Source organism: Amblyomma americanum, chromosome 6 (assembly GCF_052857255.1).
Source record: "Amblyomma americanum isolate KBUSLIRL-KWMA chromosome 6, ASM5285725v1, whole genome shotgun sequence".
In the NCBI taxonomy this organism is placed as follows: domain Eukaryota; kingdom Metazoa; phylum Arthropoda; class Arachnida; order Ixodida; family Ixodidae; genus Amblyomma; species Amblyomma americanum.
Genome location: NC_135502.1, coordinates 126,628,644 through 126,655,028, shown reverse-complemented (window position 1 = coordinate 126,655,028; position 26,385 = coordinate 126,628,644). Strand labels below are relative to the sequence as shown.

General features: G+C 50.7%; 1 protein-coding gene across 3 annotated transcripts in view; it reads left to right on the top strand.

Annotated features, from left to right (window-relative positions):
• Window positions 1-26,385, top strand: part of LOC144094069 (uncharacterized) — a 205,692-nt gene that overhangs the window by 87,600 nt on the left and 91,707 nt on the right. For 2 of the 3 annotated variants that reach the window (XM_077627947.1, XM_077627944.1), the window contains exon 2: window positions 13,972-14,046. The exons of the other annotated variant lie outside the window; for it this stretch is intronic. The gene's annotated coding sequence lies outside the window, so the exon portion shown is untranslated. The remainder of the gene's footprint in view (window positions 1-13,971; window positions 14,047-26,385) is intronic. 3 annotated transcript variants of the gene reach the window in all.

Sequence of the window (26,385 nt, the reverse complement as noted above, 5' to 3'; positions counted from 1 at the left end):
TAGCTCTTGCCACCTCTTCCTGCTTTCGCTTTGCATAGGAAAGTCTGAGGCGTTTTTTTAGAGCGCTCGGTGGCTTTAGGGGCGAGATTTCGGAGGTAAGGCTGACACTTGAATTTAAATTTTCTACGATTTCTTCCCCAGGGCGGAATTCTTCTAATGTTTCGGTTGACTCTGCCTGCATATTATCTATGTCTTCCTTGAACCGACGGTAACAATTCTGACAGATGAAGTCACTTTCTCGTACTCGGAGAGCTTCTTCGGGAAGTAGGACTTTTTTGAGAGCAGCGACATTGAGTGTCTTTACACTGCGAAAATTACGTCCTTTTTCAATTCTCTGTTTGTGCCTTTTTGAGTAGTCGGCACAAAACGTTCGCCGCGGAAATCTCTTCATGAATGCAAAAGCTCACCGCTTCCGGAGATTATCGCGAGACAGAAGAGCAGGTGACGGATGCAGGGCCCAGAGCTGCTTTTCCAAAAAGAGGAGATGGACAGATGAATGGATTTTTAACGCAGGCTGCCCACCGTCGACACTGATGTTCTTTCGGTCTGGCGTACGAGCTGAGACTGATATACCAAGTATGCTTGTCGAGGGAGCGCTCCAGCGCAGAGAAAACACGTGAGTACAGAAAACGACCCCACCGGGTCTACCAGGCCTGGAAAACGACACACAAAATTCGAGATCCGAACAACATCCGCTCACAAGGGTTATCTCGGTTCAAGGTCGAAGGCTGAGGCATAACTGCTAGGCGTTCGGTGCGTTGCGATGAAAAGATGATAGCGACGGCTAAAGCCTCGGTGCGGCGGCGGCACACATGATGCTGTGAATTTCAGGGTCGTGCCGGGCGTTATATAGCTATAGGAGCGGCTGCAAAGCGCGGTTCATCCCTGGAGCGGCGGTAGCAGTTAAAGTCACCTTGAAAGTGCGACGGGTGCATTAATTGTTTGCATAAACTACTCCTACACACACGTCACTCCAAAATAACGTGTTGGAATATGCTTACAGTAATTTAGGTCCCACCGTTAGAACAGTACGAAAGCGAATAGGAGCTTTAGACCTTTGATTGTAATAGAAAAAAATGCTTACAAATTACACTTATGAACTCAGCAACTGTAGCGTTTAAAATTTACTTACAAAATACCAATACTAAAACCAGCTTCTGACGATTGCGCATTCTAAGAGGGAATACTGAGCAGTCGTAAAGATTGAAATCATAAAGTCCGTTTTGTATTTATTTCCATACTTTAAAACAATATAATGCAATACTTTTTTAAAGCCTTAGAATTATGAAATGTTGAGTATTATTAGGGCAAATTTTAATAAAATTCGATGATGGTGTTTTTTTTAAAATTCAAGTCAAAGTTGTCACTTTTTTGACGTTTTTGAACTTCTGCCAATTTTGAGGTCATATGGAAAAACATAGGTCAAGTGTACAGCTACAAAACTTGCCTGAAGTGATTAAAAGTAGCTGAAAAATACAGAGAAAAAGATTCAGCCGGGAGATCTTTACGCATCTTGCCCTAAGGCTGCCCTGAAAAGTGCCTTTTTGGCACCGCACAGCTCCGGAAACGAAATTTGCGATTTTTTACTCAGTAGATTGACAGAGAAAGAAAACGTTTTTTTATTTCTTCGTATAGTACAATTTGTAATAAAGTACTGAAAAAATAATTATGCGCGAAAACAACTTATTGTGCATGCAGTGATGCTCCAAACTTGCAACTTTGAGAAGTGGCAAAAACGACATTCTCCACCTCTTGTGACATACGATTTTTTTCCGAGAAAACTATATAGTTCCTTGCAAAACTAAGGTTCATTCCTTTGTGTGGACACATTTACCCATCACATATAAAAATATAATTGAAAACAAAAAATGGTCATGGGACCTCGATTAGCGTTCTTATCTGAACATGCCCATATCATTATTATAGTCTAACAATTTTAGTCTCCGTAAAGTTGAATTTGGAAGTACCGCACGTTATTTATTAGCTTTTCTTGGGATCAGAAAAATAATTGTCTCGTGAGGGTATCAGCTAACGTCGTTTATTTTTATTTTTTCTGAGCGGAGTTTGCACACGCCATATTTAAGCGTACCATCGGTTCATGACAGAAGATATGGGCGAAATGCATCCTTGTTTGTAAGCGCAGTGCGATAACGATATAAATGCCAGCCAGGATATGTTCTCGTTGAGATAAAAAAAAAAAGCGATGTCGTGAGCTTTTTCATTTTCAACGCTACACTAATGCGAGATGGCAACAAATGGCCACTTAGGTCCATGTCGACGTTATTTTTGTTTCCAGTCTCATATCCTACTCAAGGCTGATGAAGCACCATCCGGTGCACTCTTTGCGGGCGCTCCAGTTAAGAGCGTGAATAACTGCATGGCGTGGGCGTGGGCAGTATTTCAGCTCGGCGAATAGTAGTAGGCCGCTGTGCTGGGGGCGAAAGAGCATATAGTAGCGTTTTGGCTGACGTTTAAGAGCGTACGCTGTTTGTTTTTTTTTCGCCAGTGGGTTTGACTGTGAGCAATGCTGGAGTCGAAGTCCACAGGCTAAATGATAGGAGGCTCCGGATTACATTTTTTCTTTCGTGGGGTGGGGGTTGAGTGTGGGGGGCTCATGAGCTCCGTAACAATAACGTCGAAAGGCGCGATGCAGTGAAGGCGTGGATGTTCTTTAGCGCGTTATCGCCTCGTCGTTCACGACGTCATCGCCAGTGTTCGGCAACTGCTTGCGCAATTCCTACAAGCTAAACGTGTGCCCACTGAGGGAGAGAGAAAGTTATTTCCTTCCTCGTCCTAAGGGGAAAAAGAGAGGTTTACTCTGCGGAATCGGAAGTGTGCGCTGTGTCGTGGCATATATCGATACATGGTGAAGTGTTCCTGTGCGTTCAGGTGGCTTTCGAAAGGCTACTTGTATCACGAGGCCCGAGAGCAGACGGAAAGGGCGCCTCGCACCACGTGGTGGCCCGTCTCATTTTCGCCGCTTGTGAATGGCAGCTTGTTCAGGGCTGTATCTTGCGACGTTTGCTAAAGCCAGTAGTGATAATATTCTGCTTTTGGTACCGGCTTTTCATCATATATGTACAGTGCTTAGCACCAGACAATGCACCGCCGCGATGGTCTAGTGTTTTGTGCATTCGTCTCGTATGCGTGCAGAGGTGCGGGGTTCGATCCCCACTGCCTCCGGGTGCCGGACGTTCGGGGCCGAGCAAAATTGTCTCTAGCGTGCGTGCGCCTAGCGCGAGCGCTCCGTCCCGCCACTGCCCGCTCTTTGCTTTCCTCGACGCAGCACTAATACGGCGATTCTGACCCGAGCAAATTCGTCCTTTGCGTGCGCGCGCAAAAAAACAACAGCAAATTGAATCAGTCATCATGTGTGTGCCTCAGTTCAGTCATTCATGCATGTACAGTCAGTAAGAACAGTATTTGGCACAAAAAGAAAGTGCTTTGCCTCTGAATCGAATGTTGTAAACATTATCTGTCATTTTTGTGCCTTGGCGCTGTCTGGCCAAGCTGCCCTAGCGCCAAAGTTCATCATCACCAAACAAGGCATCGTTTCTTCCGTGTCACGTGCTCTTTTTCGCTGTTTGACGCCGCTGCTTCCTCTTTGGCGGCGCATCGGAATTCCTCATGTTGCAGCAGCTTTCGAGGTTCTTGAAAACTGGCCTCGAGTTAGGAACCGGCGCATACTTTTAAACAGTTGAGAATTCAGTTAGTGAACGTCTTAGCTGCTTCCTGATGTTCGTCACCGGTGACCTCGTTATGCCGAACACAACTCAAACATTGTGTTTTTTGTTTTTAATTTATGGGACACGTAATTGCAGTACGTGTTGAGAATGTGATAGCATCAAAGTCTGAAGTGCGCTTGGCTTGCTTCTCCTCCTCCGTCAAGGCTGCGTATACGTGCTGAACCTGAGCAGCCTCCGATACTCGGCGTCTCCAGCGACGCATACTCCCGTGGTCGCCCTCTGCGCTTGCGGGGGTTTTCCGCTCGCTCTGCGCTGACTGTGACTCCGTTCCAACCTGATACGCGGAGCTGTATGAACACAACTGACGCACCTTCCCATTGACGCCGAGCCAGTGCTGTCGTATTTATTGCTCAGTTGGCTTTGCCTCCTTCTCGACGCAGAATTTCCCTTTTTTCGCCACAAAATATTTTTCCCCCACAAATAACAATTTGAATTTGGCAAACAATACGTTAAAAATACAGCAATGCAAAACCCCTAAACAATTAAGCGCCTCTCGGGAGCCCACATGCCATACTTTGAGAACATAGGGACCTGTGCAGTCGGGGAACCATCATGATTTGCAGCCAAAACTTCGCCTTACAGTTGTTCAAACGGTCTTTGTAACCCATGCAAATGTCTTGTGGGCAGAATGGACGAAATTATGACGAGGGCATTGCATTTGGCCATTTTTCCTACTCGTATACAGCAGTGTAACCGCGTGCACACAATACACATACGACTGGGGCGAAGCGTATGCTGCGCCAGCGCTGCCAGGCAGAAAGCGGCGCGCGCTTTCGGTCGGTTGGACGCGCTAGATCGCTGCTTGTGTATAGCCTCTGCCTATAGCGCGCTGCAGAGGGCGTTCGGCCGACCGAACGCGCTGCGCACAGTGGGCTGTAATTTTCCGAGCTTTGGCCGATCGTCGACGCGAGGTGAGCGTGGCGTACTCTCCGGCCGATGCCCGTTCGTTTTCTTTTTTTTCCTCGATCGGCGCGTGACGTAGCTTACTGCGTCAAACGATGCCTCGGCCGATTGGCGACTGCGAGGGATTCGTCTCTGCGCGGTCGTCGCCTTGGCCAGAAGTCGCGTCGCAATAATGGAAAACAGCGGCCGATGCAGCGGCAACACTCGTTTTTGAGTGCACCGCTTTGGCGCCTGCGCACGCAGTCGGTTGTTTTGCTGCGTGCGTTGTGTTTGCGCCTGTAGGGCGCGTAATTGTGTGCAGCTGTCCGGTTTTAGAAGTAACACCGTTGGAGAGACGACGGTGTCTGTCGGCCAGCACCGCGTGACGAAGAGCGACCGTGAAATGGATGAACGGCGTACGCGCATGCGCACGGACCGCTCGATAACTCGGGGCCGTGGTCTGATGACCTGCGAACGAGCTGCTGTTGTGGACCTGCCTACAGGTGCCTCGCACCGTCCCCTTTCCTCGGGATAACGCTGGGTTGCTCGGCGCCAGCCTGCGCTGCTTCCATTCAGGGCGGGGAGTAAGTTCCGCGCCATTTTTTGTGCTCGAGCGCGCAGTTTTCGCCGCTGATTCCCGAAGGCAGCATTCTTCGGCTCCGTGAACCAAGACGCCATGCTGCTAGTTATTTCAGGTGGACACAGACTTCCTGTCCACACCAAAGGTCGGCCCAAAATCTGTTCCCAAAAGTGACGCTTCTCGATAGAACAGAAAAAGTGTGGGAATGGGGGGCGAGTTTGTGTAGTGCCCCCATCGTGATTTTGTCTTCACTAGGTCGAGCTGTAGATGCGACATCACCCAAGAAAGCCCCAAGTTCCACTTGGAAAACAAATGAGACTGAATTCGAATTTATATGAAGGCCAGGCTGCCGTTGAATGTGATGCTATAGCCGCCATTTTGGTTAAAAAGTGTATTTTCGTGCTACTGCGCTAACGTGACAGAAATCACTTGCTTCCGAAGGCCATGAAGCCGAGCGAAACCGTTGTCCACTTTTCATTTGAGGCCGCAATTTAAACACATCTAGTATAAGAAACGTGTCTGCATCATTTTCCCAGCATTTCCTAACCATCATGGTGTTATCCATAAGAGAACGTCTCCACTCAAAAGGACGGTGCTGGCATCGTGATAGTTGCCTTTATCTGTGCTGGTACGGTTTTCCCGAATCCAGTGCCCTGGGTGCCAAGGTCTGCCTAGACTGTAGCCATCCGCCTGGCGTTCGTTTATGCTTGAAATTCCACTTTGCTAGACGAAATTCTTCGAGTTTTGCGACCTGACCAACGCACACGCATTGGCTTTCTCTTGTTTCTTCGCAGTCTCCTAGGGATGTTGTTGCTTGTGCTCCTTCTCAACGGGGAGACTTGCCTGCATCCCTCGAAATTCACTCAGAATCGTCGCTTGCGTGCAGAGCCGCACATACATTGCGGCATCAGATTCGGTCCTAAAGGCACACATAGGCCAATTCCGTCCAATTCTCGTTCTTAGTGAAAATTGATTGCATTGATCTATATATGGCTGTGTTGGTGTTTGTTCGGCAACAAATGACCCATTTGTTGATGAGAAAATCGTATTCAAAATGGTGCTTTTCTTTTTGTTTACCGCCACTTGATTCAAACGCGCGACTTCAAGACCTGGAAGGAACCGGTCATCACCGTTAGGAAGCGGTGTGCCTGTATGAGGGATCCGCGCGTATTATGCTGCTCTCGAGGTCACCGCCGTTTGCATGGGGAAACGGTTGCTAGCGGCGACAGCTGTATTTCATTTTTTTGTTGTTTTTCTAGACCAAGAGGCTTCGCTTTCAGTGAAAGTGGTCCCTTTATCGATGTGATTACGATGCAGTAACTTGACACGGCCGAGTTCGAATTTGTCCCCAGTGCCCTGTAAAGTTGGCTGTTCCGCCGGAGGTTTCGACACTGAGGGCTGCGGTGAAGCTAGCTTCGCAGTAACGAAAAATACCTTGCCCTGCCAATCTTGGTCGGACGAGTTGGTTCATGGTGCTAGGTCTCTTTAGAATAGCGCGAGAAACGACGGGACGAAGTTAAACGTGAAGACAGGACGGGCGCTGTCTACCAACAGATTTTTCGCCCTGAGGGAAGCACAGAGCCATCATGCCGTGCGCAAACAACAGAAGCAAACACGTACATGATGTTGTATTACGTGCAGCTGCAGCTGCTGGAGCACTGCCACCGGAGGGGAGAAGGCATGAGACGTGCATAAAATCTCTTGGTAATCACTGTCTTGTGTGTTCCTTGTCTTCGCCTAGCCTCTTTCGCGCTGTTCCAAAGAGACCTGTAGCCTTGCATCAAGGGGACCGCGGCTTGTGTTTTCTTCCGTCCTATCCCTTTTGCGTGCGTGCGGGATAGGTAGCGTGAAAGTCGCCGAGTCGTCGGCAAAGTTTTCTTTTTTTTTTTTACCGTGACACGGGAGCTCGATGCGCGTCAGGCAAATGGCTGACGTTCCCTCGGGGCGCGAGTGCAGTCATGACCATTTGATTTAGCGTCATTGTTTGCTGGTTGCACCAAAGGCGATTGAAGGAAAACGTAGGCAAAGAAAAAAGGAGCTTATCGGTCGTTTTGTGAGGGATACTGCAATGAATGAACTTTAATTACGTCACTGTGGTCGCGAACTACTTGCGGTTTTCTGACAATGGAGGAAGCCGCCGCGGTGGCTGAGTGGTTACGGCGCTCGGCTGCCGGCCCGAAAGACACGGGCTCGATCCCGGCCGCGGCGGTCGAATTTCGATGGAGGCGAAATTCTAGAGGCCCGTGTACTGTGCGATGTAAGTGCACGTTAAAGAACCCCAGGTGGTCGAAATTATTCCCATAGCCCTTCACTACGGCGTCTCTCATAGCCTGAGTTGCTTTGGGACGTTAAACCCCTATAAACCAATAAACCAATCTAACAATGAAGGTGATCTTTTGAAGTGATGTTTCATCTATTTTCTCGTTGTAGATGGTTGGTTTTTAGGTTCTCGAACTTGGAATCCGCTCCAAAATATTCCAAGTTAACTGATAGTCGTATTGGGTTCAATGCTGAAATGAACATGGAATCAAGTTTATGATCGACAAGGTTGCAATATGTTCGCGCACCGCTCTCTTATCCTAATCGTGTAAAAAGGAGCTCGGGGCAGGGACACGTAGAACGTGGGGTCTGCTGCAGCACTGCTACCCGAGGGGAGAAGGCATGAGACGTGCATTGTAACGTCGTCAGTGCCCGCTACGTGTCTCCTGCTGGCTGCGCCACCTGAGGGGTGAACCTTCGTTGCCAACATGTAAGATAAACTGCTCAGAGAACACGTGTTTCCCCTATAGCTGATATATATATGCACACACCATATCTCGCGACCCACGTGGACCCGGGACGTGCACCGCCTGTGAGAACGTTCTCTCCCCGTGTGGCAGATTCGGACACTCGGGGCGATTTTGGACGAAAGAGGCGGGCTGTTAACGGGGTCGGTCAGCACCCCGCGCGGTTGGCCCCGTCATCGCGGACGCAGAGCGCGTTCCGGATGCGCCCGGGGCGCCGCCTCTGCAGCGGAGCCCGCGGGGGGCTCGCGGTTTTTTGTATGGACGAACTCTACATGGTGCGTGTGTGTGGCTCCTTTTCTTTGCGGGAGCCCCGATAAGAGGCGGCGTGCGCCCGCGTCCAAGTTTTTTCGTGCTCCTCTTCCCGCCGCCCGAGAAAAGCTTCCGCCAAGCGGCGCCCGGCCGCTGTCGCGCGAGCTGCCCTCGCCGCAGAGCGCGCAGCTTCCGGTTTTGTCGCGATCGTGTCGGGAATTGCGCGCGCTGCCGCTGTCGGGCGGCTGCTCGCGAGAAGCGAAGGACCCGCCGCCGTGGCGACTCGCTAATGCCCCCGTTCTAATTCCTCGTGCGCGAAAGATAGCGTCTCTCGTCTTTGTGCCTTGCGTTTGCGCTCCTTGGGCGACGCAGCCAGCGCGCGCTGGCGGCAGCGAGTTTCCCTCTCCGCAGACGAGACGCGTACTCACCGGCCGCCGTGGTGAAACGAAGCAGAAGCAGCACGGCTTCTTTTGGCGTCTTTCGGCGCCGCCCAAACGCGCGATAGGCAACCGCGTCGACGTTTCTTTTATTATTTTTTTTCTCTGCGTCTCTGAGCTTCGTTAGGCTTAGCGCACGGGGAATTATAGGCTGGGAGTCGCCAGTTCTTGGACGAGAGGGGAAGTTAAAATTTTGATTGCGTTGCCGTCCAAACCTAGCTGTTTCCTTACACTTGACGAGAGCGCAGGCAGTTCTGTAAGGGTGTACATGTCATCGCGGATATTCTGGATAATCATTGTGGATGGACGACATGGAATATTGGTTGTTATACAACGTGATCTTGATTCTGCTCCCTGATAAAAAAAAAAAAGAGGCAAAATGTAAACGTGCGAAACCGCGAGTTACATGCTGTCAATAAGTGCACTCAGAATGGGAATGGCCCTCGCCAGTCATTTTGTGCCATATCGCCAGACTGCGACACCGGGCACACGCTGGACTCATACACTTTTGCTTAGCAGGATACGTAACGCAGTCCAAATAAAAGCTTCTCTCACTAAAGTGCGATAGGTGGCGCGTTTGCCACGTAACACCGTTCAGCCTCTCGCTGTGGCGCTCAGCGGCATAGACTGTACCGCTTGTGGGACTGGACTATGCTTCCCGTATTTTGTGAGGGAACTTGCAGTCTTGTTAAACGCTGTCAAAAAAAAAAAAGAAGCCAGATCATTGATATGTATCTGTTGCACTGGAAAGAAATAACGGGAGTATCGTGCGGTCAGTTCCTTATCTTGGTGTCCGGAATTCCGAATCGTGCTCATAGAGCTCTGTTTCCTTGGCTGTAACTTTTTCATCAAATGATGTGATTGGAACGTTTAAGTTACGAATAAGAGGCTCATTACTGTCAATCTCTCAATGCTGTCTCACAGTAAAAAGTCACAGGCCAGGACGCAAAACCTGTTGAAAGTCGCGCTTGTCTAACTTTTGAATGTCTAAATATTTGCGACAGTACGAATGCGCTTTGAAACAAACACCGTGCTAGGGATATCGTCAGTGCGCTGCTACAAAATAACAATGTGCCTATGAGCCGAGCACTTCCTTTCTCTAAGGCTCTGATTGTTCCTGCAGTGCCGGCTTCCAGCTCTAGTGTGCTTGCAACGCTACTGTTCGTGAGAAATACCGGCACATCAGCAGTGTTCGGAGAGCTGGGGCAAACATTTCAGCAGCCCTCTTTTTTCTGTATTTTGACATTCTACTGGGATCTGAGAATAGGCTAAAAAAATAGAGAAAGCAAAATCTTTTTTTTTGTTCGCACATTAAAATGTTTGCTGCTACCTCACATGGTACATACAGCTATCGCCAGCACTGTGTGGGATGCACATGCGTAGTTTTAATATCGAAAGTAGACGCTGTTGAGGCCGGCCAGTTAAGGGAGAAGATACAGTCGGTGCTCTATCGCCACACGAGAAAGTAAGTTATAGTTTAAAATGCTATCGCACAGTGCCGAAGTAATTTTGAATGAAAAAGTAAAAAGACAGCAGACGAAGAACAGCAGATATGAATCTTGAGTAAAAAGGACTTTAGATAGGGAAGCAAAGGGGAAATGGGAAAAACAGCCGAATGGGGGGGGGGGGGGGGGGACCTGGCGTCACCTGATTTTTTACTAGAAATTTGTGTCTTTGACATAGGTGGTTTGTTTCTGCCTTTTAAGTGCTCGTGTAAAGGCGTGAACGCACGTGCAGAGCGACGTGATTCCCCACGTGGCTCGCCGCAGTTGGAATGGTTTTTATACAGTCGGGTGCAGCTCAAGTACGAAGCGGCAAATGCTCCTCACAGTAACCTTTCAGCCAGTGGCCTCGACTAGTTGTCATGTTGTTATGGTTAATCCCTTAATCCGTGGTTATAACCGCTTGCACTTTCCAGCCCCCTGCAGTGCGCAAGGAGATTATAACCACGGCGTCATGAGAGCCGGTCGACGCCATTGGCTGGAGCGGCAGGGGGGAGGGGGGGGCTCCTTTGAGGACCGTTGAAGGGGCTTTTGCCGGTTGTGTTGCTTCGCACGACAGCCACAGCCGGATACATTTATTTGTCATATTAACACGAGCAAAGACAGAGTCGCCGATGGTTGTTTTTGCATTTTCTCAGCGCACTTTCGGCGCTTCCAGTGTCACAAGAAATAAAGGGACACTTAAGGCATCTGCATCGAATTATTGTTTGCCGTAAAAAAAAATGATTCTCTGGCGCTTTCTGGGTTTGTCCGTCAGCAAAAGACTCATTTATAGAAATCTTTCTGCCAGTCGATTCAAACTCGTGAAGCCCTTACCGAAAAGGACGTGATGCAAATTTTCGTTTCGGGGCAAATGGCGATAGCGTAGCCTTTGAAATCTGCGCTAAAAAAATACCGGTGTCGACGCACGCATTTTACTTGCGAAATCGGTCGGCGATGGCGGCACCTGTACTCTTTTCTAGCTTTTGGAAACTTTGTTTCCGTTGAGTTTGGGCTCTTTGTGATTAGAACGCAGTGTATACCCATCGATACTGGTCAACTTCTATTGGTCCTCACTAAAGCGGAGGAAAACCCTGAAACTTTGGCCCAAACGATTCTATTATAGCGTCGAATAGTACGGTAGAGGCTTATCGATACTCTCCAATGCAGGTATATTTTAGTTTTTTTTTCAAGGGGCGTCGATATTAACGGCGGTCATATAACAGTGAAACATTAATTTATTTGCGGCTCCTGAATGAAGGGGGAAAAACGGCTGCCATGAAGCGGAGCACATAGTATAGCTACTTGGCTGTGAGCCGGAGACGTCCAAGACGAAAAGCGCTCGGCGTCGCGCTCGCCATGTGAACTTCTTTCCGCCTTTGTGTTTTTTTGTGCTGTTTGTCGTAATGGATATCGCCGCCAACTCATTCCACTTCTGTAAGGTACTTTGCCCGTGTATGAATGTGTTCTACCTGCGTGGAATTGGCTCGGTGATTTCAGCGTTGCACGGTGAGACGCGCCCCGAAGTCCGTCTGGCCCGCTTCGGCCTCCCGCTTCGTTTCGGCCGCGCAGGCGCCGATTCCTTCCTGCGAGGCCCTCCCACGGGACTGCGTGGCACCTCACCGGGTGGCGTCGCTATCGCCGGAATCGGACTCGCTTCCAGATGGATTCAGCACCCTTCCATTCTGTGCAGTTATTCTCACCATCCCCGCCTCCCGCTGTGTTCGAACGGTGCACGGGCCTGGTTCTTTGAGCTCGTTATTTTTTATTTTTTTACTAACTTTGGTTGTCGTTCTACCATGCCGTCACAAAAGTACGCCGAGAATTTCCTCGCCATCGGCAGGGTAATTTGCGAGGGATAGCGCTTCGTGTGATTTTGTCGCTAATTGCCCCCCTTTGAGCACTGGACTCTCCTCCTGTTGTCCTAAACTCGGCGGCGGACGGGGACATTTTGTTTCTCCGTCTTTTTAATAGCCCCACAATAATTTTTGTCCTGAACTCGGGTGCCAATGCGCCTCAGTTGCACGATCCTCACTCGCGGACGCGTCTTTCCCGGGCGAGTTCGCTATTCCGCAGCTTCACTGGTTGTTCGCGATCTTCGACGAGCCGGGTGTACGGGTCAGCCATTCAAGGCAAGGCCACCGTTACGTCTGTGCGCGCAGAGTAGGAACGCACGCTCTCTTCTCTCTCTCTCTCTAGCTCCCTGGTTGAGGAGCTTCTGTTGCTCCTTTTTTTCACTTCCTGGAGCGCCCTTTCCTCTCTGTCCACGCAGCTGCTAATGCTGGCGTTGATGGCACCGCCGCTTCTGGCGCCCCTGGCCGTGTGTCGCTCTTTGTCGCCGTTCATTTTTCATTCCCCCACTGAGGGGCGAATACCGGCCGGCAGGCAGCAGTGCGCAACTCGCGCGTTTTCCTTCGCGCTCCGGAATTTCGCGAAGGGAGCTACAAAAGCGGTGCCCCGGCGAGCGCCCTCCTAAAGTGGGCCGCGCAGAGCCAGATAGCGGCGCGGAGTTTAAGAAGGAGCCTCCTCGTGTTGCTCGCACCTGCCACGATGCGGTTGCGCGCAATTATAGCTTGCTGCAGTGCGTCGCTGCACTTGTCTCGTGCTTGCTTTCAGTCCTGTAGCGATTATTTCCTCAATTCAGTCCTTTCCCCTTGGCTGAAGCACAGCGTCGATTGAGCTAATGGCGGCATATTATGAATATATCTGGGAGCAATCGACCCTGTGCCCGGGTCTCCTCTGGTTTAGGCTTGTGATGGTTCCGAGCGCCCCACACAAAGGGCCAGGGCGGCGGTCCCATTCTACTTCTTTTACCGGCACCAAGGTGTCTCCCATGGCCACGGTGGACGCTTCACCCATGGCCGGGAAGGGGCCCTGAAACCCGGCCCGCGTGGAGTGCTTTTCGCAGGCGAAAGCGCACCGCGTGTGCAACAACAAGCGACCGTGTTGCCGAACTTGCGTTATCGTGGCCGCTCCTCGCGCACGCTTCGATTGCGCCCGTGATGTATCACGCGCGAAAAACGCCCCACGCGTGCCAGGAAGCTAACTTCTATAGCTCTGGACGTTAGAAAACTGTTACCGGGGATCGAACTGGAGATCGAACCCAGCACTTTTCGCGCACGATGCGGATGCTCACCACTAAGCCGCCGCTGGTAGATTTCAGTGAGTGGCCCCATCCAGTCAAGCATCGGCGGTATTCCCCCGTGCCAAAGCGCTGCAGTATGCGGTGCTTTTCCCACAAAGTCCGCTGTCATCAAGTGCCCACTTTTTGTTATCGTAGTTTATTAACCTCTGAAGGGCTCCTGTCGGCGTATTACATATCGCTCTCGTACGCGCGCCTTGGTGTCCACCTCGTTTTTCCGGAAGCTCCGCTCACAGCCATGTGTGTTGCCTCAGTGGGACAACTGCGTACAATTTTTTGCTGTGGTAAAAGTCGATTGTTTCTCCTTTTTTGGCTATTTTGATGTTTGGCCGGCAGCTTTCGCGGAACATTTTTTTTTTCCCCTTCACTGGATTCAAACCCATGATGTAAAAAAAAGGGACTCGGTGATCATGGTTAGGACGTGTATGGCGGTGTAGCCTGTTTTCAGAGATTCGCGGTTCAAAAGCGGGCTTGCCGTCACCTCGGTTTTCTCTCGAAAACTGTCGGTGGCTGCGAAACCTGCCTTTCATTTTCTGACGTTTCCTGTCTGACAATTAAACGCTCGGTTGTCATTTAAAGTATTAACTCTTGGGGATTAGAACGCGGGAATCTAATAATACTGGTAAACTGCCTCCTCAGTGCCTCGGTTCTGCTCTGCTCTGTCGCAGGTTGCCAACTCGCGGGCCTCTCACGTGCGCCTCACCCAATTTGGCGCTGACGACGTCACGTGAGCGCGTCTGAAGGTGAGTGCGCCGCCGCCTGTTCCCGTGACCCGCGTGGCGCTTCCCGGTGCGCGATGCTTGTGACGCCCGTTGGACTCGGGACAATTCGCAGCTTCTGCTGATTTAGCGCGCTTGGTCTTCAGGCGCCCTTATGCGACGCGTGACTTTCATAATTGTTTTAACAGACACTCCTTTATCCAACGATATATTTATTTATTTGCGAATACTGCAGGCCCTTCCTGGGCCCATGCAGGAGTAGATACAAGGCACAAAAAATTACGATGGCAGATTCAAGAAGGGAGACAGGTATATGCACAAATAAATACACAATACAGTTTCATCATTACAGAAGCATCACGGTGAGAACGTTGGATCAAGGTGACTAACATGTTGTAAGAAAGATTCTACTGTGCTGCAGTTCACAACAGTGGATGGTAGTATATTCCAGTAATGAATAGCTGAACGAAACAAGGAATATTTGTGAACATTAATGTGGCTTATGGGTTGACGAAGTACTTTCGTATTGTTAGTCCTTGAGGAGTGGTAGAATGGTTCCTGAAGGTATTTCTTTTTTTTATGTTAAAGTGTCCGTGATAAAGTAGGTACAAGAACTTCAGTCTTGATACCACTCTACGCTGAGCTAGGGTGTGCAGATCGGCTTTCTTTAGTAGGTTAGATATGCTGGAGTGCCTGGAATAGTTCGAGTATACAAAGCGTACTGCAAGGTTCTGAATTCGTTCTAATCTGCCTATTAAATATTTCTGGTGGCGACTCCAAATAATATGAGATACTGCGCTATTTCCTTTATCCCAAAAACCAATTATTATTATTATTATTAGACACAAAAGTGGACCTCCTGGCACCCGCGTGTTGCTCAGCAACTGCATGCACACCAAATATCCAAGAGTAATACAGACGTAATACAGAGAGTAATAGGATGCAAGTCGATTGAAGTCGGAAAACGTACTGTGAGCTGCGTACATTACAACTGCGCTATAGACCTAGAAAAAAAAATATGCTAGCGTTTTAACGTAGTTAAAGCGAGTAGACGTGCGAAAGCATGTGTTTAGCCTGGTTGGCTCATTGGTGAGTCGCCTGCACGTCTGGCGACGATATTAGGCTCAGGCTAAGCTCTGATCGAGGTTTAAGCTGATGGGATATGTTGGCGCCGCAGGTGGAAATTGGTGAAGACGACGGTGTGCAATGCACAGAGCGATTCCAGTTTATGTGCCACGTCACGAAGGCAACAACAACAACACGAGGTTTGATCGGCTGCAGTGATAGCATAGAAATAGTGCCGAAAAGAACTATTTCCATGCAATAAAAAAAAACTGCGTCGGTAGCATAGTGCTCTCGAGCAGTGGTCAGCGAAGCCACGGGTCCGAAGCCCAGTGGCGGCAATATTTATTTTATTTCTGCACGGGCTTTTGCCATGCTAGGTTTTGCCGACGCCAGCTTTAAGGTCAAGCTTCACACAAACCCGGTGAGACCTCGTGAAGTATAGTGGTCTCGCACTAGCAATTCACCTCAGGTACACTGCGAACATATATACGCACACTTTTTAGCGTTTTCAGTTTCAGCGTGCCGGTTTCCTGCAGTTTTTCCGGCTGTTGGAGTGAGATGGAGGTGCGGAAAGGGAACTTTAATTGTGCGGGGAGAGAAGTGTTGAGAGGCTGGCGTCACTGCAAAGAGTCATTGTGCGCGTGCGCCGCACGAACGGCAGATAGGCCGCCGAAAGAAAGAAAAACGAGTGGAGGTGTCGAGGATTGGCGGGGAGAGTGGAAAGAACATGCTGCCAGCATGGATTCAGACAAGTTCGTTCTGCCACGGGTTCACAATTTGCGCGTTTCAGGCTTTGTTGGACAGCGCTTTCTTCACCACCGATGGAGCAACACGAAGAGCTCGTGTGGCGAGAACTGCTTGCCAGTATGCACGTATGCGCACACTACAGGGCCTGGAAGGCCATGACGGGGCCCGACATGCGAATTAGGTGCGCCGGCATTTCGGTCTTCACTTTGGTTCCGGTGTTCGAAACCGTTGCTCATGGATAGAAGTTGTCCGGATAATGCCCATGTATTCCCTGCTTTACATTCATAGATGCCTGGGGTGCGAGGGGTGGTATTGTTCTGCGCATGCCCACTGGCGCCCCGCTATCCCCTGTCTCCCTAACCGGCAGGGTCTCCATAATCTCAAGGTGTCTATAATTCCGGAGCCCTCCACTACGGCGCCTCTTTCTTTATTCCTTCTTTCACTCCGGCCTTTCCCTCGCGGCGCGATTGTGGCGTTCACCGACAGGTCAGACGGTTACTGCGCCTTCCCATTCCTCGGCAACAAAATTTTCAAATTCACTCGCGTGTATACGTCTGCGCACAGTTGTGTAAAGACCACAACACCGTGAACGTAGGCAGAGCCCCAGTACATTGTCTGCAGGGCGGATTCAGTGGTGGCCCTTGGAGGCGGAGGGTGGTAGGGGGCGGTCCCATTTCAGCCATGTGTTTCTTGGACTGCTTGGGTCGAAAAATGGGCTTCAGCATGGTTTCCTATGTAAAATTTCTTGCTTGGGGGTTGTTCGAAGGGGCGCCCACTTAAATCCGTCCTGCTTTTCTGAGAGTATTATAGAGTCGCATTGTTTTGCAAGGCGATCGACGTAGCTGTTGTTTCCTCGCCAGCGCGCGAACCGTAGGCCCGGTAACGACGTTGAGTGAAGGTGGTGTCACCGCATGCATTATTTGGACTTTCTGTGTCTAATGCCTCTCAAGATTTTTTTTCTTCTGAGGGGGGGGGGGGGGGGGGGGGGCTTACCGCGTGTCTTGGTTTTAAGGGTACCCGCATTTTACGTCAAAGGAAGAGTCGCGTATACTCCTTCAGGGGAAGGCAAGCATTCCTGCCTATGTGTGCAATAATGTGCTCGCTGTGAAGAGTATACTGCTTTTGAAAGAACCAGACAAATTCCACGGGTACGCGGTCGATCCGAAACCTCTCGCGTCATAGTGAACGTGTACAATTCGTGTAGTATGGCTCAGGTCCTCAGGGTAAGCGGTAATTATACGCCTTTGCCCGTTGCGTTTTTGGTTGCGGAGCGGTCGAAATAAGGTGCATTTCGCGCACAGATCACCACGGCTCTTCCAGCTCTGGCGCCGGAAAGTAACGGAGAACGCCAGAGAAATTCCGCTGTGTGGTGCGGTAAATTAGGGACGAAAAACCGTCGGCTTGTCGGACTTGATTCTGCTCTGGCGGTAAGCGACAGTTTAGTTATATACCCCGTCGCGTATTTTAGCAGTGAAGGGGGCTATCAGGGTCTGTTATGCTTCTCGTGCGTTCATGTCTGCAGGGGCAGCAACTAGTGCTGCGTTACGCGCTGTGTCGGTCTCGCTCGTTCAGCTCAGCTGGAGTACAAAAAGGGACACGCTTATCCGCGTTCGACCAATGATTGCACATCAAGTATTCAGAGTGAAAGCACACTTCTTTCCTTTTCTCCCGTTTCTTCCGGAGTCCTCCACTACGGGCACCTATTTCTTCCTTTCTTCTTTCACTCCCTCCTTTATCACTTCCCTTACGGCGCGGTTCAGGTGTCCAACGATATGAGACAGATACTGCGCCAATCCCCCCCCCCCTCCCCCTAGAAAAAAAAACACCTTTTCTCTGAATGGTTTCCATCAGGACAGATAACGATGCTCACGAGACGTTTTCAGCTTCAGTGCAAAAGTAAAAATAGAATTCGTGCCTGCAGTGTGTGCAGACTGACTGCTTCCATTCGTCCATTCGCACACTGAAGGTCCACGCCTGTATACGTTCCAGCCTTTGGCTGGCGCAGCTTGTACTCGCGTTCATTCATGGCTGGAGAGATGCGAATAGGATGGTTAAGCGAACTGAACAGTCCGGTCTGCCGTGAGTCCTGGGGAGTTAGTTAGGGGAGGTCGGAGAACTTTCGAAGGTGTGGAAGAAAAAAAAAGGGGGGGGGGGGGCGAAGGCCGGTCGCGGCTATGCGCACACGCAGTGGCGGGCTGCAGGAAATGCGCCGCGCGGTGCTGTAGGCACGTTCGAAAGCGGCGAAATAAAGCGAAGCGGGGCAAAAAACAAGCGCGTCGATGACGTTTGCGAAACAGCTGTGTGTGCTGTTCTGTCGTGTTGTTTAACGACCCGGTGGGACGAGCGCGCGAAAAGTTCGCTTCGCCTTGCATATATCGCGCAGTGAATTAGCCCCGCGCCAGTTCTTGGTCGACCAGCGTGAATGATGTGTCCCGCGATGGGTAATTGAAATTGAGCTTTTTTTTCTTTAATGAAATCGTCGCGCACAGCACTTGAGGTGAGAGTCGCACACGTGCGCACCTGCATTTTCACGCTGCGTAAGGTGTATATATATATATATTATATACCCTCCTTTTGCAGTGGTTGTGCTTTCGATCCGTGAGCAAGGGCATATTTTCCTCCTCTTCGCTCAGGAGGATGTGTTCAATCACGTTGTTTGGAAAGTGCACTGTGCAGCACCTTTGGCTCCGTCGGTGTATGTCTCATCCTTGCATGCCCACCCACCCGCCACGGCGGCTCTGGAGTTCGGCTGCTCATCCAAAGGTCACGGGTTTGATCCCGCCTGCGGCAGCGGTATTTCGATGGGAGGAGAAAAATGCAAGATACGAGCGCACGTTAAAGAACCCGTCCTGGGGGTCTAAAATAACGAGCCCTCGACCACGTCGTGTCCATGTTGCCGCTCTGCGATGTGAAACCCCACAATTTATTATTGTTTTTTTTAACCTTCCGTGACCTTCTAATTCGTTAAGTGGGAATGTATCGAACAGGCAAAAAGGGGGTCTGGAGTAGCCTACATGTCTGCGAGCTCCGTTGCATGATGCGGAGTGCCCCAACTTTCGCAACGCGGCCGTCGAGCCGAGAATTCACTGTTCGCACCAGCTTTGCAGCCGGCTTTGTTGAACCTGCGTAGCGTCCGTTTTGCTCGCAGTTTTGGCCGTTCTCCCTAATCGGGCGTCTGCGCTGCTGCAAGACGACTGTTATTATAAGTAAGGACGGGGTGTGTAGGTCTCCGTATTGGCATCACCGCAACGGCTCTTCGCGGGGGACCGGCAGTATAATGAGAGGAGCGTGCGGTGAAAAAAGGGAGGAAGGGGCGGGCATCGCATTATTTCTCTGTGATTTTCGTGAATTGCGCAACTAGCGTAAATTACGTAATTATTGTTTCTGTTCCAAGCTCGTTGCGTGCCTTACGAGAGTTAAAGGTGCAATTCTCGCCTTCACTACCGCCTCGCCACTCCCCTTTTTCAATGTGGTTGATTAAACAATAACTCAAAAGCCGGCTGAGACACGTTGCCGCGTCATTCTGCGCTCCCAGTGGCGACCGTGCAAAGCCATCGTGCGTCGCTCAAAGCAGCACAACGAGCCCTTCTCGTGTACGCATGAGTTTGCAAGGCGTGTGGGACATCTCGGCTCGCTGTTGGCCATTCCTAAACGGACGCCTCAATGGGGCTTTGCGTACGAGCCTTACGCACCAGGCTGGGCGCTATCAATAGCCCCGCTGCGCTGGCTGCGGACAGATGCACGCGTAGGAATTTATTGCCGGCTGCACTGAATTGGTCGGCTCGTACGTCCTGTCTGAGGGACGTAAAAGCGAAGGCGACGCAGCTGATGATGGGCTGTTAAAACGCGGACGCGCGCCGTGGGATACGAAGCTCGCGGAGGTGTATGGCCGCGCTTTTGAACGGCTCGACGCTTGCAAAATGCGCGCGCAGTGTGTGTCGCCCCTCGTCAGGTGCGCGTGCCGGTGATCTCAGCCAGCGAACGCTCCGCAACGACGCGAGAACTACTGCTGTGGAAAAGGACCTTTATGGGCCTTTTAGCCGTGTACAGCTCGCACCCTTTCACCCGGCCCGGAAGCCTGTTCGGCGCTCTCGGACGTCCGTCGCGCGGTTGCTTCACGAAAACGATACGTTCGAAAAATGAGTGACCCGCCGCGGTGGCTCACTGGTTAGGGCGCTCGACTACTGATCCGGAGTAACCGGGTTCGAACCCGACCGCGGCGGCTGCGTTTTTATGGAGGGAAAACGCTAAGGCGCCCGTGTGCTCTTCGATGTCAGTGCACGTTAAAGATCCCCAGGTGGTCGAAATTATTCCGGAGCCCTCCACTACGGCACCTATTTGTTCCTCTCTTCTTTCACTCCCTCCTTTATCCCTTCCCTTACGGCGCGGTTCAGGTGTCCAGGGGGGGAATCTTTCCATCCTCCCTAGAATAACTCATAGTACCAACCACCACCACCACCATCTCTCTAACGATCAAAACGGCAGCAGTGGGCGCGCGCTCTGGTCACTCAAGAAGCCTTACCTAGTCGCAGATGATAGCGCTGCTATTGCGGCGCATTGGGGCGTACGGAGCACGCTGTCTCGTGGTAGTCGTGTTTAAATTCTACGGGCTTTCATTTTTGCCGAATAAAAAGGGCTACTAGGCTACCTCGTCAGAGGCACCCGGGTTGCACCATTTTCATGGCGTTTGACAACTTTCCAATTCACACCTGAGCGTGTAAAGGCATATTTTAAAAGATCATTAATTAACATCGACTAATCATTAAAGTAGGCGGAACGGGAAAATACAGCGCTTGGTTCGGACAGTTAGTTGCGAGCAATAAAGCTAATCTTACCTTACCCTCGCGAAGTCTGCATCCCGGTCTCTCGTCCTGTGTCCGCACCTATGACGAAGCGCCCGCCGTGCCCAGCTAAACTGAGTCCTTTGTCTGGTTAGTCATGATGGAAGCCCACTCCCCCTCCCTCTGGCTTTACCTATTCCTCCAATCATGTGTTTTCGGCAGTCGGCTCTCTCTCTCTCTCTCTCTATGCTCTTGTATCTTTCAGTACCTTATTCATTTCGGGTGGAGCAAGTGTTGCCTTCCCCCTGTTAGAGACGAGGGGTCCTTGAGTGAGCTGACTCTCTCAGCCCCGCAGGTCCCTTCTCCGAATGACGTTGTCGGACTTGGTTATGAAGGAAACTGTACAGGGGGTTTATTTTACATTATTTACAAGATTTTGGAACCCATTGGAGGGTGATGGGGGAAGGTCGGAGGATCTGAGAAGATCTGAGGATGATCGAGGATTTTTTTCTCACGGCACTCGTCGCCCGGTTTAAAAAGGGTCCGGTCCCTAGGATTCCCCAGGTTCGAGGAAGTCTTCGCCAGGTTGGGCGTGGCCTAACTTGCGTTGTCGTACACACACACACACACACACCACTTCACATAGGGACACGCCCCCGTCACATGCCTCGCCGGAGAAAGAGGGTGCCGCTGGACAATCGACCCCACCAGAGAGAGCGTTGTCTTCGCGTCCGAACGACAGTTCTCACGCTCCAGCCGGACACGTCTTCCGGGAAGTCCGAATGGGCGAGGCGCCGGCGAGCAGGCATAGTTGAAGGGGTGAGTCACCCCTGCTCGGTTCTGACGGTCGCTAACTGCCTCCGGGCAGCACGATCTTCCGGGAACAAGGTTTATAAACGGCAGTGGAATCCTCCGTCTCGAATCCAATAAACCTCGCGAGGACCGGCCGTGGGAACCAAAATGCCTATCGCCGTGCAGGGACCCCGGCTGCAGGTGTCCTGGCCGAATACGCAGCTGAATCAGACCACCGGCTGTCGCCAGAAACCTTACAGCTCCTCCGCGGCCCGAAAAATCTCGAATGTCCAGCGTTGACGACCGCTGGGCAGGAAGAGATGAGATGGCGTCCGTGTTGGTCCCCTGGATTGCAATATCATCGCCCCCAAGGCAGAACCCAAAGCACCACCAACAAAGGAAAGCGCAGGTGGGACGTTCCAAACAGCAAAGCACTGCCCCACCCGCAAGCGCTCGGACTTCGCCAAAGAATCACCAGGCTTCTTCCATTGACAACAATACACTTTTAAAAAAAATGGTGTTCAAATTTGTGTTAATGTTGTGCCGACTGAGCGCGAAACATCTCCTTTTGAAACTGCCACAGCCGGATTACTCGGAACAAAGTAAAAAAAAAACACTCACACAGGAGGAGATTCCTCTTAGTTCTCCCGCTTACATCAGTCTCCTCAAGCCATCAGCATTTCCGTGCAGTTTCCCCTTCTTATAACGCACCGAGAAATTGTACTGTTGGAGAGCCAGACTCCATCTGAGCAAGCGACCATTTTTGGGGGACATCTGTCGCAGCCACGTTAAAGGACAATGGTCAGTCTCAAATACAAACTTTGCTCCGTACAGGTAACACGACAACTTCTGCGCTGCCCAAACTAAACACGCGCACTCTTTTTCGGAAGCGCTGTACGCTTCCTCTCTACTGGTCAGTTTGCGGCTGATGTACAGAACTGGGTGTTCTTCATGGTCGTAGCCAATTTGGCTTAAGACAGCACCCAGCCCTCTATCACTGGCATCACACTGGACTATGAACTCTTTCCCATAGTCAGGGGTCCTGAGCAAGGGTCGGGACACGAGTGCTTCCTTCAGGCTTTTGAAGGCGTTTTCTTTTTGGTTATCCCAACTTACGTTAGTAGGTGCTCCCTTTCGCAAGGCGTCAGTTAAGGGACTAGCCCGCTGTGAGTAGTTAGGAATATATCGCTGGTAGTACCCAACTAATCCCAAAAATGAGCGAATGGCCGTTTTCGTCCGTGGTTGCGGAAATGCTGCGATCGGGGCAATCTAGTTCCCTGGCCTACAACGTGGCCCAAGTACGTCACCTGTGCGCAACCAAATCTACACTTTTCTGCCTTCAGTGTCAGTCCAGCCTGTCGTAAACTGGAAAACACAGTCTTTAGGTATTCTAGATGCTCTTGCCAGGTTTCCGAAAAAATTGCCACATCGTCTAAATAAGGGAGTGCAAAGCACTGCATGTCCTTCAGTACGATGTCCATGAGTTTCGAGAAGCTGTAGGGGGCATTCTTCAACCCAAAACTAAGCATTAAGGGTCGAAAGGTGCCCGCTGGGGAGATGAAAGCGGCATACATGCTCGCGCTTTCTGAGAGGGGAACTTGCCAATATCCCCGTACGAGATCGAGGGTGGAAATGAATTTCGCGCCGCTCACCCTTTCTATCCTTTCCTCTATGTTGGGAATCGGGTATAGCTGATCCCTGGTAATTGCAATAAGCTTTCTATAATCCACGCAGGGACGAGGATCTTTCCCTGGGGCCTCAACAAGAATTAGCGGTGAGGTATAGTCACTTTCCGCTGGCTCTACAACCCCCAACTCCAACATGCGCTGAATTTCCGCGTCCATTATTTCTTTTTGCCGCGGTGATACCCTGTAGGGTTTCGACCGTACCGGCTCATCAGAGGTGAGCTCGATTTCGTGTGTCAGGAGGTGTGTCTTTCCCGGGCGACTGCTAAATAGGTCAGCGAATTCGCTCAACAACTGCTTTAGCGTGTCGACCTGTGTCCCGCTTAGGAAATCTGCATTCACGGAGTGAGCCAGAATGTTTTCCACGTTGTCACTAGCGTCCGCACCTCCCTTCCAACCCTGACTCTCGCTGTCCAGCTCTTCTGGTTCATTTAGAGTCAGATTGACGATCCCGCTGCGTTCCACGAACGGCTTCATCAGATTGCAATGATATATTCTCACCTGCTTTCCCCTGCCTGGAACCCTTAGCGCATAATTCGTCTCCGAAAGTTTTTGCAACACTTCTACTGGACCATCCCAGTGAACTTCCAGCATGATTTTTCTAGATGGCCGGAGGATCATCACGCGATCGCCCGCGGTGAAACCTCGAAGGCGAGCGTTTTTGTCATAGTAGACCTTGGCGGCCTTCTGGGCAGCTTTCATATTTCGATTTACTAATTCCCTCGTGTTGTTAAGGCGGTCCAGTAGCTTAAGCACGTACTCAACCACTGTCTGGTTCTCTCCTGTCCCTTCCCACATTTCTCTCAGCATTCGGAGGGGAGAGCGGAGGGCTCTTCCGTACACGAGTTCTGCTGGCGTAAACCCCATAGCTTCGTGGGGGACTGTTCGTAAAGCGAAAAGTGTGGCCGGCAGACAATCCTCCCAGTCTGCTTTATGCTCATAACAAAGAGCGCGTAGCACCCGCTTCAGCACCGAATGCCATTTCTCTACACTGTTGGACTGCGGATGATACACCGAGCTGTGCAACAGTTTTATTCCGCATCTTTCTAGGAATGTGGTCGTCAAGGCGCTTGTAAAGACCGTCGCCTGATCGGCTTGGATTTCGGCCGGAAATCCTATTCTCGCGAACACTAACAAAAGGGCATCAACTATTTCTGTGGAGCTCAGGTCCTTCAACGGAATTGCTTCGGGAAATTTTGTGGCGGGACATAGCATAGCAAGCAAGTATTTATAGCCTGATTTCGTGTTAGGCAAAGGGCCTACTGTGTCTATTACAAGCCGGCGGAAAGGTTCCGAGATCAATGGAACAGTTTTCAGTGGAGCCTTCCATGTCTCTCCCGGCTTGCCCACGCGCTGGCACGCATCGCATGATTTTACGTAGCGTTCTGGATCTTTGAAACAACCCGGCCAATAATATTCTATTAATAGGCGCTCCTTTGTTTTATTGATTCCCAGATGTCCTGCCCAGCCATTTCCGTGGCAGACTCAGAATGTCCGCTCTGTATTTTTCGGGCACGACCAGCTGATCAAATGTTTTGCCTTTTCTGTCCTGGTAGTGTCGGTATAGTAAGCCTCCCTTCTCATGCATCATTATGTTGCGTCTCCCGATGCCCTATTTAGCTGTAAGGTGCAGTCTTTCCAAAGTGGGATCCTGCTTCTGTTCTTTTGTTAGGGACTCCCTGTTCACCTGCAGAAGGCGATCAAAACTACGCGATGTTGGAGATAAAACGGATCCTTCAGCGTTTTCTGATTCCTCTACCGACTTAGTGGTTGAAGTCCCTCGTCGCTCATTTGCTCGGTCAGCTGTCTGGCTTTCATTCCTCGATGGTTCACTTCCCTCCTCATTTGATTGCAACGATATGCTGGCTTGTGCGTCTCTGGCTACCTGAGGTTCGGGAATCTGACTTAGTTGAGATGCGAGCTGACGAGTTTTCGATCTTGTCAAAGCTTGTATCACCCCGCTTCCGAGTTTCTGGCCTCTCTCGCGTAGCAATTGGTCTGATCGATTCGAGAAGAGGTAAGGGTATTGACGTGGCACGGCCTTCGAAACTGCGGCCTCAGTGATTCTCAGTGATTAGCTCTCCAACCGGTCCACAAATTATCACTCTAGCTATGGGAAGGCATACACTGTGTTCTTCTACTGCCTGTTTTATCCACGAGACTTCACCCGTAAAATCGTCCACTGACACGTAAGACGGGTGGACAACGTCCATCGTCGCGGCGCTATCACGAAGCACCCTGCACGGTTTCCCGTTAACGTGCAGCTCGTGCAGGTATGGCTTAAGGAGCTCTAGATTCTCGGCGTTATCCTCGACGCACGAGAACACCAAACGTTGCTTTGTACACTTGGCTGCAAAGTGCCCGACACCATTGCAGTTGTAGCAACAAAATGGCCTGCTAGCCTCAAACTCTTTTTTCGCGGCTTTGTCTGCTCCCTGTCTCTTCGCCTGTTCTTCACGCTTTTCTGGCGCTACCTTCGTTGCCTCTGATTGATCCGAACTTCTAGCACTTCGCGTCTTTCTGCTAGGCCCTTTATCTCGCATCGCGTTTCGAGCGTGTGACGCACCCTCTTCAGTGCTCAACCTTCTGCGCGAAACGTACTCCTCTGCTAGCTCAGCGGCCCTTTCAACTGTGTCGACTTTTTCCCTGTCTTGAACCCACAGTTTCACCACTTGGGGAATGCTTCGGTAAAATTGCTCAAGGCAAAAACACTCAATGATTTTGTCTCGGCTTTCATAAACTTCGGCTCCTTTTAGCCACTCTAGCAGATTCGTCTTTAGTCCATACGCGAAATCCGGATAGCCCTCGCTATCGTTTTTCATTGCGTTCCTGAAGCGCTGTCGGAAAGCTTCGGCTGACAGCCGGTACCTTTTTAGCAGGCTGGCTTTGACTTTTTCGTAGTCAGCTGCGTCTTGTGTGCTAAGTCTCGCTATGACTTCAGCTACTTCACATGGCAAGAGTGTCAGAAGCCGTTGCGGCCATGTACTGCGAGCAAAGTTCTCCGTTTCGCAAGTTCTCTCAAAGTTTCCCAGGTACAATCCTATGTCCCTTCCACTTTCATAGGGCTGCATGAATCTGTTCATTCTATATGATTGTACATCGCTTGCTCTTTCAGGAGACCCGGCTCTCGAACTGTCGCCTTTTTTTCGATTTTCGCTTTCAAGCTGCAATCGCTTTAGATTTCTTCTTTTTCAGCTTCCCACTTTTGCCGTTCTTTCTCTTTTTCCCATACCGCTTCCCTTTTTCTTTTTTCTTCCTGTACCAAATTCCACGTATCTACCAGCTGATCGTCA